The sequence below is a fragment of the Vulpes vulpes genome, unplaced genomic scaffold (genome assembly GCF_048418805.1).
Source record: "Vulpes vulpes isolate BD-2025 unplaced genomic scaffold, VulVul3 Bu000000627, whole genome shotgun sequence".
Taxonomy (NCBI): domain Eukaryota; kingdom Metazoa; phylum Chordata; class Mammalia; order Carnivora; family Canidae; genus Vulpes; species Vulpes vulpes.
The window spans coordinates 45689-59030 of record NW_027325667.1 but is presented as its reverse complement, the minus strand read 5'-3'; the positions used below and the strand labels follow the sequence as shown (position 1 = coordinate 59030).

Sequence of the window (13342 nt, the reverse complement as noted above, 5' to 3'; positions counted from 1 at the left end):
TTTATTTTTCTCTGTCTTTGACAGACCTCCGTATGCAATACCTCCCTCATTTCTCACTTCGAAAGCTTCTCTTTGAAATCTCTATCTACAGCTCCTAGCTTGCATGTCTTATATTCACATATTTCTTCTCCTTTGCTTTTCTTTTGTTGGGGGGTAGGGTTTGGAAATAGACTAAATATCTTTTGCTAGGACCAAAAAATGGAATCTGGTTAATTTTCCATGGATATTAAGATTACATGTAACAGCACACATTCAACTTGCATGTTTATCAAAGACAATATGTGTTAATATTTACTTACCTTCACAGAGTCTGAAAGCCCTGTATGCTTTAGTCCTACAATCATGCTATTCTCCAATTGAGAAGGTATGAGAATAGAATGGACTTGAGAAGGGTACATGGTAACCAGATATCTGACGTGCCTCATCATTATTCAACTGTGACTTAGAAAGATAAAACAGAGGACTGGTCATATAAAGACAAAGTCATATAGAAGATAAGCTTGTAATGAATATGTAGCCAGCCTCTCACACTTTAGGCCAAAAGTAAGAGGTTCACTTTGCCTTTGTGAATCTCCCATTGTATTAGTTCTGAAATTTAAGTTAGTGTGCATTTGACTTCCCTAGGCAAAAGTCATCCTGGCTTACCACATGTACAAGTGTCAATGGAGAACTATTAAAGGAATAGCAATGGAGACAATAGCAAGAGGACAATACTGAGGTCCCCAAATTTATTACATTTAAAGGTTATTTTCAAGGTTTTTGTTGGGGTGGGAGGAGTGGCTGCTGTGTAGGTAAAGCTCCTTCACTAAGGGTGGAGGTGGGGAAGGCAAATAATAAGGGACATGATGAACATGTTAATAAATGTCAATCTGTCTCACTTTCTCTCTTGCTAATCTTGGCAGGGCCCTGGCTAAAGACACTGCGTATTCAAAGATATTACTCATAATTTACCTAAAACTGTATCATCTTCTCTTGATGAAGTATTTGAAATTCTGCTTGGATCTTAGTGCAAAGCTTTCTTGGATGGAGATACCATAGCTTCTAGAAAATCATATACTTTAGCAGGGATAAATCTAGAGTATGAAGTCAAAAGGATAAAAAAATATAGGTAAGTTAGGAAGTCAACAGATACTTCTCTTGTGATAGTGGTATTCATAAAGCTTTTAAAACTGTGATTAAATATCTTCTTTAAAAAATTTTTTTCCAAAAACAAAAGACCTTGTGAATATACTACCAGGATGCTCTCTTAAGTGAAATCCTTTAAGCTTTAATAACTTCATGATAAATTCATGTCTGCACATTAGTCCTAGCATTGCATTCCTTTCCTGTCCTAAAACCAATTCATCCTCTATCCTAACATGCAAATATCCAGGGAGGAAAAAGAGATTGTGAAGAAAAGCAGCCAACAGGTACTTTTTTTTTTTTTTTTTGTCACAAACAAATCAAGTACCAAAGCATCTTTCTGGGTGTATAACACTCAGATTCAGACATGCAGATGAATTGGGAGGTAGCTGCAGTTTTGTCACATAAGGCACTGGTACAAATGATGTCCAGTCTCTACCTGGACCTCAGTCTGACACGGGTTTTCCAGGGCTAGGTGAACATGACTACCTACAAGGACCATATTTGTCAGGAATTTGCCTCTTGGCTTCCTAAATTCCCTTTCTGCATCTCATTTCTGCTGAACAAATGTTTGCAAGTCCTTTTTCTAGTCTCTGGTTGACAGCACATTGTTGTATTTATTCTAATGGGAAAATGCAGTCACAATATATCTTTCTGGATTGCTGACATAATGGCTAGGAGTCTAGCACTTGAGTTCCATTTAGCACTCAGGCCACTATACTCTTCTTCCAGGGAAGTGATTCAGTCCTGCAGAGTCACCACAATTTATTGCAGAGAATCCAAGAATGTCCCTTTCTGTATAATGTACATATTAAAATGTGTGATATAAAGAAAGCCACATTTAAAATAAATTTTTAGCCATAAATTAATATGTTAGACAAGAAAAAAGGCTGATAATCAATGAGCTAAGTGTCCATCTCAGAAAAGAACATCAATTTAAATCAAAAGAAGGTGGGGTAAAATAAATAATTCAGATGAAAGAAGAAATTAATGAAATGTAACACAACACACAATAGGAGAAATTAACAAGGGTGATAGTATATTCTTCAAAATTAGCCATAACATGGATTAGTACTTAGGAAAACAAATAAAAGAAAATAGAGAAAGCAAAAATTAGCCCATTTCAAGGATGGAAAATGGGAGATCCTCCAAAATTTAAAATTTAAAGATTCAACTTAATGTAATTCTATTTGAAAATGTAGGTAAAATTGGCAATTAATAAAAAAACTTATCTAGACACAAAAGAAATAAAACAACTGTATATTCTACATCAATTAAAGAAATTGAATTTGTTATCAAAACTCTTTCTACAAAGGAACTCCCCATAGCACAATGGCTTCATTTGTGAAATCCTCTACACAAATAAGAAAGAAAAAAATACAATCTAATAGAAACTGTACAGAGAATAAAAAAGTTGGGAACACTTTCAAACTACTCAACTCATTTTATGGGAGCAGTATAACCTTAATATCAAAATTTGACAAAAATGTTAACAAAAAAAGAAAGAAAATTATAGATCAATCTCTTGTATGAGTAAAAATAAAAAATTACAAAATATTAGCAAATCAAACCCATCAATACATATAAAGGATAATACATAATGAATAATTATTCATTCCAGAAATCATTTCAGGAATGTAAGTTTGGTTTAATATTTTAAAAATCAGTTAATTTATTTCTCTACATGTTTTCTTCTGCAGTCATAATAATCATGACAAAATTAGTGGTGTAAAACAATACAGATTTATAATTTTGTAGTTCTGTGTCAAAAGGGCGGGTACAGTGCAGCTCATCTGAGTCCTCCGCTTGGCAGGTATCAAGGCTAATATTATAATATTTGACATTATAATAGAGAGCCTAGAGGCTCTAGAGATGAATCCACTTCCAAGCCCATTCTAGCTCTTGAGTGAATTCAGTTCTTTGCAGTTGGAGAACTACCATCCTGTTTCCCCACTGACATCAACCAGCACCTAGTACTAGAGACTTCTGGGGCTCTTCATGCTTTAACACGGCCACCCTCAGGAAATGACAGGGTGATCCTTTCTTACTTTCCCAGCCAGAGAACGTTCTCTGCATTTAAGGGTTCATGTGTCAGATAGAGATGATCTGGATAATCCTCTCTATTTTAAGGTAAATAACCTTACTTATAGCTGCAACGTCTCTTTAGCCATGTAACAGCATATTTATAGTTTCCGGTTGTACCATTTTTCTGCCTACTGCATTACATTAATGGAATAAAGAAGAAGAAAAATATATGATCATTTTAATGCAGGATCTTAATAAAAATTCTGGACCCATGTATCATTTTTTAAAACCTTAGAAAAATAGAGACAGAAGAGCAATTCTTTATTCTGTTAAAATGTCTAGAAAAACTCTTTTATAAAATTTATGAGTGAATGAGTGAATTCTGGAAATTAAAAATTTGAATCTAATGTTTATATGGAAATAGGTAGGCCCAATATAATATAATAATCTTAAAAGAGAATAAATACTACCACATTAAAAAAAAAACTTACAAAGCTACAATAATTAAGACTGTAGTACTGGCAATAAAATACACTTAATAAAACAACGGAACAGAAAAGCAAACACCTAGCAAACCTACACGTATGTAGTCCCTTGATGTAACAGAAGGTGACACTACACTGTGGTAAGGAAGTGGTGATCTTTCTAATAAATGAGTGGCGCCTGCAGTACTGAAGATATTGACAGAGAGAAATTGGCTAACTCAACATTTTGAATTTTTTTTTCAGTTCCATTGGTAACATGGTTTGCTTTCAAAGGTACATTAGGTGACAGTGTACCAAATATTTTACCATTGTAACAAGTGTCACTAGCTTTTTATTCTGCTATGTCTGGGTTTTTTTTTTAAGATTTTATTTATTTATTCATGATAGACAGACAGACAGAGAGAGAGAGAGGCAGAGACACAGGCAGAGGAGAAGCAGGCTCCATGCAGGGAGCCCGACGTGGGACGCCATCCGGGACTCCAAGATCAGGCCCTGGGCCAAAGGCAGGCGCCGAACTGCTGAGCCCAGGGATCCCCCATGTCTGGTTTTTAATATCCATCTCACCACTTGTTCCTTGAATCAAATCCACGTGGCAAGTTCTATTCTTATTCTATTCTTTGATGGAACTTTTTTAAATTATAAAATGAAACTCGAGTAACAAAACCTGCCCTCACAACAAACAAGAAACAGTGGTTCAAATAAACCAAGGGTTTTATTTTTTCATCATATATAAGCCATTACTGTATGGCTAGTTGTTGTGGAAACACAATCTATTCTGGTGACATAGAGTAAGAAGGGATTCATTAAGGATTATCATATATATACATAATATATATCATCATATATCTGATAAAAGAGATGCTGCTAACCCATGCTTTAGACCACATAATCATGTGGTGATTAGAAAGTGGCCACATCAAGAAATCACTGCCACCACGTCTAGATTTAGAATTAGTTTGGTGACATGTTTTCCAGAAGTCTTGGTCTCCCCAGACTAATGCTTCTCACCTTCTCCACGTTTCACGTGTATATCTGCCTAGTAGAACATAGTCTTTCTAAAAATCCTAGCTATAGAGGAATCTAGGAGACATAGCCCATGCTAGAAAGAAGCTGGAATGAAGCAATCAAAAACTGAATAAACAAAAAGTTACCAGGTTTTAATAGAAATACATCCAAGGGGCACCAGGGTGGCTCAGTTGCTTAAGCATCAGACTTCGGCTCAGGTCATGATCTCAGAGTCCTGGGATTCCCTGTCCTTGGGGATCCCTGCTCAGCAGGGAATCTGTTTGTCCCTCTTCCTCTGCCCCTCTCCCTGCTCTGCTCTCTCTCTCTCAAATGAATAAACAAAATCCTTAAATAAATAAACTAATCAATAAAACAATAAAAATATATTTTTAAAAACTTTGCCCAAGCTCACCAAATTATGCAATGAAAAAGCACAGAACCATTTCAGTATGACTTGAGTAAAGAATTCTTTATACCATTCCTTATTTCTCTCAAACCATTATTGTATCACTATAACTTAAGGTTTTTATTTTCAAATTTTATGAGTTTATTTAAGGGTGGACTAAAGTAAACTCTGGGATGTATGAAAAAGTTGTGTTAGTTTTAAAAGATAGATAAAATCAATAAAAACAAACAAACAAAAAACAATGAGTGACAGGATGCCTAGATAATTCAAAAGGAAAAACATAAACCAACCCAAAAATGTTAATGCTGATGTATTCAGCGAGCCAGAATGTGAATGTAATATTGCAGAAAGTTCTGACTCCATTTAATTGATATGTGCTTTTGGCAAAGTAAGTGAGGATTTGGCCCAAGATAACAGCTTAGACATCTGTGTTCTAAGACCTCTGAGCAAGTGCTCCATGTCATCTATATTCAGCATCAGAAAATTCTGTTATATCCAAGTTTCTCTGTCAGTCATGCAATTTAAAATATGACAGAAATATCTTCAAATAGGACAATAATGAATAGATCTAGAAATTATGGGCAATAATACGATTCTGAACATCAATTATGTTTTTTCATTCACAGACTTAGCAAAATAAATACTCTTCTTCTAAATATTCTTTATCTTATTAAAAAAAATGCAGGGTAGGGGGAAGTACCTAGGCTTAAAATGTAGGTACAAAAATGAAGAGCAAATGACAAAGAGTACCCCATCCAGGAAAATACAATTCATAAGGATTTTGCTTTTAGTAAAGCTGAAGACAACTGAGAAACTAAATAATGTAAAAATTTACCAAAGACCTTGAGGGTTGGCTGAAATTTTACCCAAGAACTTAGAGAACTTAATCAAAGTCGCCTTTGTTGAAAAGTAGATTTACATTCCAAATGAAAACATTCAGAGTGCTGGATCAGAAGAGTAGAGGAAGAAGGAAACTGAAGGTCACCCCATATATTTAGCATCATTGCAATGTTCTCGGCCTTCTGTTGCTCAGCTAAATCACAAAGAGAGGTATTTGGCTCAGAAAACTCTATTGTGGTGTAGGTAGTAAAAGCAGTACAAAGTGCAAGTAACCAATATCCAGGAAATAAAAGATGGGGAAATTAACATAAGTCAAAACTTAATTAGAAGATAAATGGAAAAAAAATTAACTAGTAGATCAATAGAATCATTAATGCACTCTACAAACATAACTGTAACTCAGTGGGGGTAACTACAAATGGTTCAAGTAGCTGAGATATGGGATCCCTGGGTGGCGCAGCGGTTTAGCGCCTGCATTTGGCCCAGGGCGCGGTCCTGGAGACCCGGGATCGAATCCCATGTCGGGCTCCTGGTGCATGGGCCTGCTTCTCCCTCTGCCTGTGTCTCTGCATCTCTCTCTCTCTCTCTCTGTGTGACTATCATAAATAAATAAAAAATTTTTTAAAAAAAGTATCTGAGATATATCTAGCCTTTACTTTTGGCGTAATACTCATATGGTTATCTGAGCACAGCTATAATTCTAAATTATTATTATTAAAAAATTTTTATTTACACTTAAATATGTACTGGGCATTCTGCTAGGTATATCCCACACATTACCCTCTTCTTTATTTCACGTTGATGCACAGAATTTTCTGAAGGGCTGGTACCATGCCTTTTAAATTTTTTACATTGATTTAACCTATCTGCCTAATAAGAATTCCAAAATTTATACCTCAATGTAAACGTTTCTTAGGGATTCCACTTTCTTCTAGCCAACACTGGATTGACATCTGTGCTTGGTATATGTCATAAGCATCTCAAATTCAGTATATCCTAAGCTGATCTCTTGGTTTTCCCATGCAAGACTAGTTTACCCCTAGTCCCTCTTCCCCAAATCAATATTAATCCATCCTCATTTTCTTCCCTCTACTTGTGCTAACATATCTAAACTATTGGATCTTTCAGTGTTACCTTGCTTCTCTATTTCAAGTCCATCATCTTCTCTCCATCTCCACCAGCCAGTGACTTTGCTAAGCCTACTGTAATGTCTTCCTTGGACTCCTGCCTTGGAGTCTTTCCTGATGTATGTGCATCCACAGGCATTCTCCCCACTTCTCATTTAGAGTGGTCACAATGATTTTTTAAATAGGATCATGCTCATCCCCATTTTAAAGTTTTTAGACTGTAAGAAGGAGAAGAAAAAGAGTCTTAATCTCAAACAGGTCTTTGGATATTCTGAGCTCTTAAACTTCAGTTAAATCTCAAGCCAGTAGGAAGCTTGGGAGCAAGGATGACAAAGAAGTGGGACCCAGGAGAGAGAGAGTGTGTATTTTATTCCTCTTCCATATCAGTGCCTAGCAAAGAACAAGGCAAATGATCTGATTTCAGATAAAGTTCAGTAAATGAATGAGAATCACCAAAAAGCAATCTCATCTGGTCATATTCTAAACCAAGGTTAGTGCTCTTTTAACATCAAGATCGAGGATGATAATATGTCCACTTATATAGTACCTTATTAATTTACTGTGCACAGTAACACTATGAGGTCCAATCTAGTTAATCTCGTGCTATAAAAAATAGAGTATTAAAAAGTTAAATATAAAGCCATGTGGCTATTGGCAAATCTGGGATTTGCCCCATGTTTATGTGACTCCGAATCTCATGCTATTAATGTCTTTTCTTGGGCAAGAATCAAACCAGCACATGTTAGAATCACAATAATGCCAGTAAAAGGGTCTGAGCTTAGATGTGTGGCCTTTGCTTAAATGAATGTACTCATACTTTTATGAATTTTGTTGAGCCTTATAATTTTAGTCATGTGACAGGAGCTGCTGTTTGGTTGACTATATGGTTTATCTTTTTTTAATGAGACAAATTTTGCTATACTTTGAATGTTCATACTATGTTTCAGCTTTTTTGAATATGTCCACACTAGAATAGAGTTATATTTGTGCTTTAAAACATCAAATTCTTTTTCTTTTTTAAAGAGTGAAAATACAAGTTCCAAGCACTTTTGAGGAAGGATTTTAGAAATTGGACTTTCTATATAATTGCAAATACAGAAAATAAACAATTGAACCACACATGACTACCACTGACACTGAGTGTCTTCAGGATGAGCAGCATGAAGTCCAAGAAGGCCTTAGACTTCAAAGAGACTAAACTGGATTTGTTTATTATTCTGTCAGTTTTCAGAAGTGTCAATTTAGGCCATTTTTTTTGTCCTCTGTAAACCTCAAATATCCTCACCTATGAGACTTTGATGATAATATCTAACGTGTAGTGTCCTTTTAAAGATTAGGAATGGCAGTTTTCATTGCTTGTATTATCACCGATGTCATTATCACTATCACCATCATCATCATTAATAGCAGAAACAAGAGACATTTTTTTTCTCTTAAATTATAACCTTCACTTTGTCCTTCTTTAGGTTTTGTTTGGGTTTTTTTTGTTGTTGTTGTTGTTTTCTTTTTTTTTCTCAGAAAAACACAAAGCTTTTAAGATTGATTACATACTTTGCTTTTCCTTCTAGCCACCATTTGTCACTGTTATAAGTAAACAGCAGAATAAAATCTTCTCTTCCTCAATGAGACACCATACAAATCCCACACAGTTTGTTCTTGCTGGAAAAAAGAAAGGTCTCTTCTCCAGGTGTCCAGATTTTATCTTTCTATATAAATCAATAGTTACCTATGTACACCATTCACTGATCTTAGACATATACCTTTAGTTACACAGTATAGAAAATCTACATACATACTTTGGGGGTAGGGGAGGGATCCTTTCACAATAGGAAAAGCTTATATTTGTGTTTTTGAGCTTCTGGTATACTAAGCGTGTTCATGCGTACTCCTCTCTCCTCCCAACCTCCCTGCTGTCATCCCCATATTATGGATGCCGAAATGGGGACTTAGAGAGGTAGCGACCTCCTTCTAGTCACACAGCCAGTGAGCCCCCTGCTCCTGCAGTCAAGCTTGGGCTTGACCCTTCAGCAGCAACTGGCACTCACTGGCGCCTATTGTCTTAGTCCAGTAATGCCACAGACTGGGGCCTTGTAAACAGAAATTTATTTCTCATGCTTCTGGGGGCTGGAAGTCTGAGATCAGGGTCCAGTGAGGGCCTGTCTTTGGAGTTGCAGACCACTCGTTGTATCCTCACATGGTGGAAGGGGCCAGGGAGCCCAGTGGGGTCTCTTATAAAGGCACTAATTCCACCCATGATGGCTCTCCCCTCATGACTTAATCACATCCCAGTACCATCACAGTGAGGGTTAGGATTTCAACATATGAATTTTAGACAGACACGAACATTCAGATCATAGCACCTGCTATGTACTATGTGTTTTACACATATTATTTGGACCCTTTCAATAAGTCTGTAGAGAAGGCATCATTGCTGTGATACACAGATAACAAAATCAAGGCATAGAGTTGTTACGTGGCTAAGCTAGGATTTGAACCCATGACTGTCTTGACTCAAAACCCTACATCTTTTCATTTTAATAATGACAATAGCTAACAATTAAGGAGAACTTACTGTTTTCCAGCCACGCTTCTAAGGGTTTTATTGTTATTGACTCATTTAATGTTTATAAGAAGACTATGAGGTAGGCATTGCAAACATCCCCGTTTTACAGATGGAGAAACTGAGGCATAAAAGGATAAGTGACTTACTAAAGATCACACAGCTGGAAGTGGGGGGAACCAGGGTTTGAATTCAAGCAATTTAACTCTGGGAACCACATTCCTAAATACCACTATGTCCACCTCAGCACAATGCTAGCTCGCATGCTTCAGGCCCGTGGGTATGGCTTAAGAAGGTTCTTGTATAAACCCATTTCTTTATGACTTTGGTGCCATTCCACTCTCTATAGAGTCAATACCAACTCCCGTATTAGTTTCAAAACTACCCCAAGCCTCTAGGGTCTATTTTGGATCAGATATGACTAGGCGCCTGCTACTGAAAATGTCATTGCTGACTAGCAGCCTCATAATCTACTTGGGAACTTCTTAGAAATGTAGAATCTCAGCACCAGAGCTACTGAGCCAGAGTCTGCACCATTAGCAAGATCCTCAAGTGATGCAGGAATGCTGAAGCTTTAGCACTGTTCTAAGCGGGAACTGAAGCCTTTAAGGGCGTAGTTCTGAATCTCAACCACATTTTGAAAGCTTCCCTGGGAAGCTTTAAAAAGAATTGACGCCTGGATCCCACCTCTGGAGATTCTGACTTATTTGCAACCTGGACATTGGGAATTTTAAAAGCTCTCCAGATGATCCCAAAGTGCAGCCAATGTTGAGAGCCACTGCTCTGGGAATGCCTTGTCCTCAGCAGTTCCTCAGGGTTTGCCCGCATCCCTACACCCAGACACCTGAATCTGCTTCTAGGCTTGGAGGATCAGAGAAATCATCACAAGGCTGTTTGCTACATAGTTTATGATCATTAGTATCATCAGTAGAGCAGTAATTGCCATAGAACTAGTACCATTCAGGCTAGACTGGCCTGGAAAGCTCTCTCTGATCCCATCTCAATGATTTTTCCTCCTTTTCTTTCAGTCACACAAGAAATATCTTACCCTGAATGAAGAAGAGGAGGCGTCAGATGCGATGCTAATTACCCTGATCCTCCATATTTGCAAGATTTGTCATCTGATCACAAAGCCCAAGTGTTATTTCTACTGCGCAGATGCAAGGCCTGTGTGGCAAAGGATTTGACAGTTGAAGAAGAGCTGAGGTTTGAAGTAGACACCCACCATGGCCTTGAGGCAATCCACTGTGCAAGAACCTCTGATTGCCCATGACACTGACCTTATAGTAGAGCCATGGGTTGTAATAAAAATGTAGAAACTTCCTCTCCAGGGCAGAGAGCATCTTTATGGTCTTATTTTCACACAAGACAGTAAGTTCCAAGAAGGCAGGGGTTTTGTTACACTCTGTGGTACCTTTGGTGCCCAGTACCCAACACATAGTAGGTCTTTGTAAGTATTTGCTGAATGAACAACTGGAGGAGATCACAATAATCAATACCATTTACTGACATTTTATAAACGTTTTCTTGCTTTGTCCTATGACAATCTTAAGAGAAAAATTCTTATTTGTTCATTTGCTTTAATTGGTCACTGAGGTTAAATAATTTATCCATTGGTTGTTACTTTCTAGTAAGTGGCAAAACCTGGATTAATTCATTCAACATGTATTTATTAAGTGCCAGACACTGTTCTAGGTATTTGGACTATATCAGTGAACAAAACAGAAAAGATTCCTTTCCCTATGTAAATTTAAGAGGGAGAGGCATACAATAAATTACATAATAAATAAGTAAATTGTATAAAATGTTAGAAGATGTTAAGTGCTGTGGCAAAAATAATTAAAGAGATAAAGAAGATCAAGGTAGCAATTAGGAGTATCAGAGGTCTAAAGTAGTGGTGGGCAGTCTCAATGGTTATTTTTATGTGTCTCCTTGGCTAGGCTATCGTATCTAGTTATCTAACCAAACACTAATCCAGGCATGAGGTTATTTTGCAGGTGTGGTTAACATACAGAATCAATTGGCTAAGTACAAGTGATCATAATTGATAATGTGAGTGGGTCTCACCCAACCAGTTGAAGGTCTTAAGAGCAGAAACTGAAGTTTCTAGAGAAGAAGAAATTCTGCTCAAGACTGCAGCCTTAACTCCTGCTTGAGTTCCCAGCCTGCTCGCCTGCACTGCACATTTTGGACTCAAGACAAGAAACAACACCAACTCCCGCTTGGGCTTCCAGCCCACGCTGGGTTTTAGATGTGCCAGCCCCCTAATTCCTTAAAATAAATCCCTGGAAAACCCTGACTGATACAGATTTTGGTAGTGAAAGAGGGGTGATGCTGTAATAAATGCCTAAAAATGTAGACGTGGCTTTGGAATTGGGTTATGGCAGAGGCTAGAAGAATTTTGAAGATATGTGATAGAAAAAGCCTAGATTGTCTTGATAAGATGATTGGTAGAAATATAGACATTAAAGATAATTTTGGTGAAGACTCAGGAAGAAATGGGGAGACTGCAGAGAAAGCTTCTATCATCTGAGAGAATGCATATGCTGTCATGAACAGAATGTTGCTGTAGATGTGAATGTTAAAGGTTCTTCTGGTGAGGTCTCAGCTGGAAGTGATGAACGTGTTATTGGATATTGGAGGAAAAGTGTTCCCTATCACAAAGTGGCAGGAAACTTGGCTCAGTTCTAGAGGCCCAAAAGACTCTGGGCTAACATATTATTTTAATGTAAAATAAGATTGCGTGCAAGCCTGTGCCAGTGGGTTCTGTATAACCAACACTTCTGTCCCTGCAATTAATAATTCATGAAAAAAGATAAGGGAAGGGAGGTAGGACGGGATAGTGGTTAAACATTACTATGGTTAATTTTATGTGTTAATTTGATTGGGCCACAAGGTGACCAAAGATTTGGTCAAACATCATTCTGGGTGTGTCTGTGAGGGTGTTTTGGGGTAACTTTAACATTTATTTATTTATTTATTTATTTATTTATTTATTTATTGACATTAACATTTAAATCAGTAGATCGGATAAAGCAGATTGCTCTCTTTAAAGTGTGGGCCCCATCCAATCAGTTGAGGGCATGAATAGACCAAAAAAGCTGACCCTCCCCTACCCCAGATAAGAGAGAATTCTTTCTGCCTGATTGCATTTGAACTGGGATATTTGTTTTTTGTTTTTAGGGTTTTTTTTTTTCCTGCTTTGACTTGGACTGAAATATTGGGTCTCAAGGCTGCCAGTCTTTGGATGGTAACTACTCCACTAGGTCTCCTGTTTCTCAGACCTTAGTCTTGGACTGGGACTCAACCATGGGCTCCTGGGCTGGACCTAACCATGAGTCTTCACTTGTTAACTTACCCTGCAAAACTTGGGACTTGCCTGTCTCCGTAATTGTATGAACCAATTCCCTATAATAGATCTCTTTACACACAGGCGTGTACACACACACACACACACACACACACACACCCTGTTGGTTCTATTTCTCTAAAGAGCTGTGAATAAAGACAACAACTGGCCCTTCACACAGATAGTTTGTGGATTCTCTTGGTTTAGTGCTTCTCCAAGTTCAATGTGCAAAGGAACCTCCGGAACCCTGTTAAATATACAAGTTCTGACCCAATCGATCTGGGGTGGGGTTGGAAGTTCTGCATTTCTGACAAGTTCCTGGGTGGTGTTGATGTTGCTGATCCTCAGGTCACTATGAGTGGCAAGGTCCTAGGTAACTTCTATTACCAAAGATTAATTAATGTCCTATCTTTTTACAAAATG

General features: G+C 37.4%; 1 long non-coding RNA gene across 2 annotated transcripts in view; it reads left to right on the top strand.

Moving 5' to 3' along the window:
- LOC140596345 (uncharacterized) overlaps nt 1-13099 on the top strand; it is a 91153-nt gene extending 78054 nt beyond the window's left edge. For both annotated transcript variants that reach the window (XR_011998374.1, XR_011998373.1), the window contains one exon: nt 10599-13099. This is a non-coding gene — a long non-coding RNA (uncharacterized lncRNA). The remainder of the gene's footprint in view (nt 1-10598) is intronic.
- Nucleotides 13100-13342: the final 243 nt, after the last annotated feature.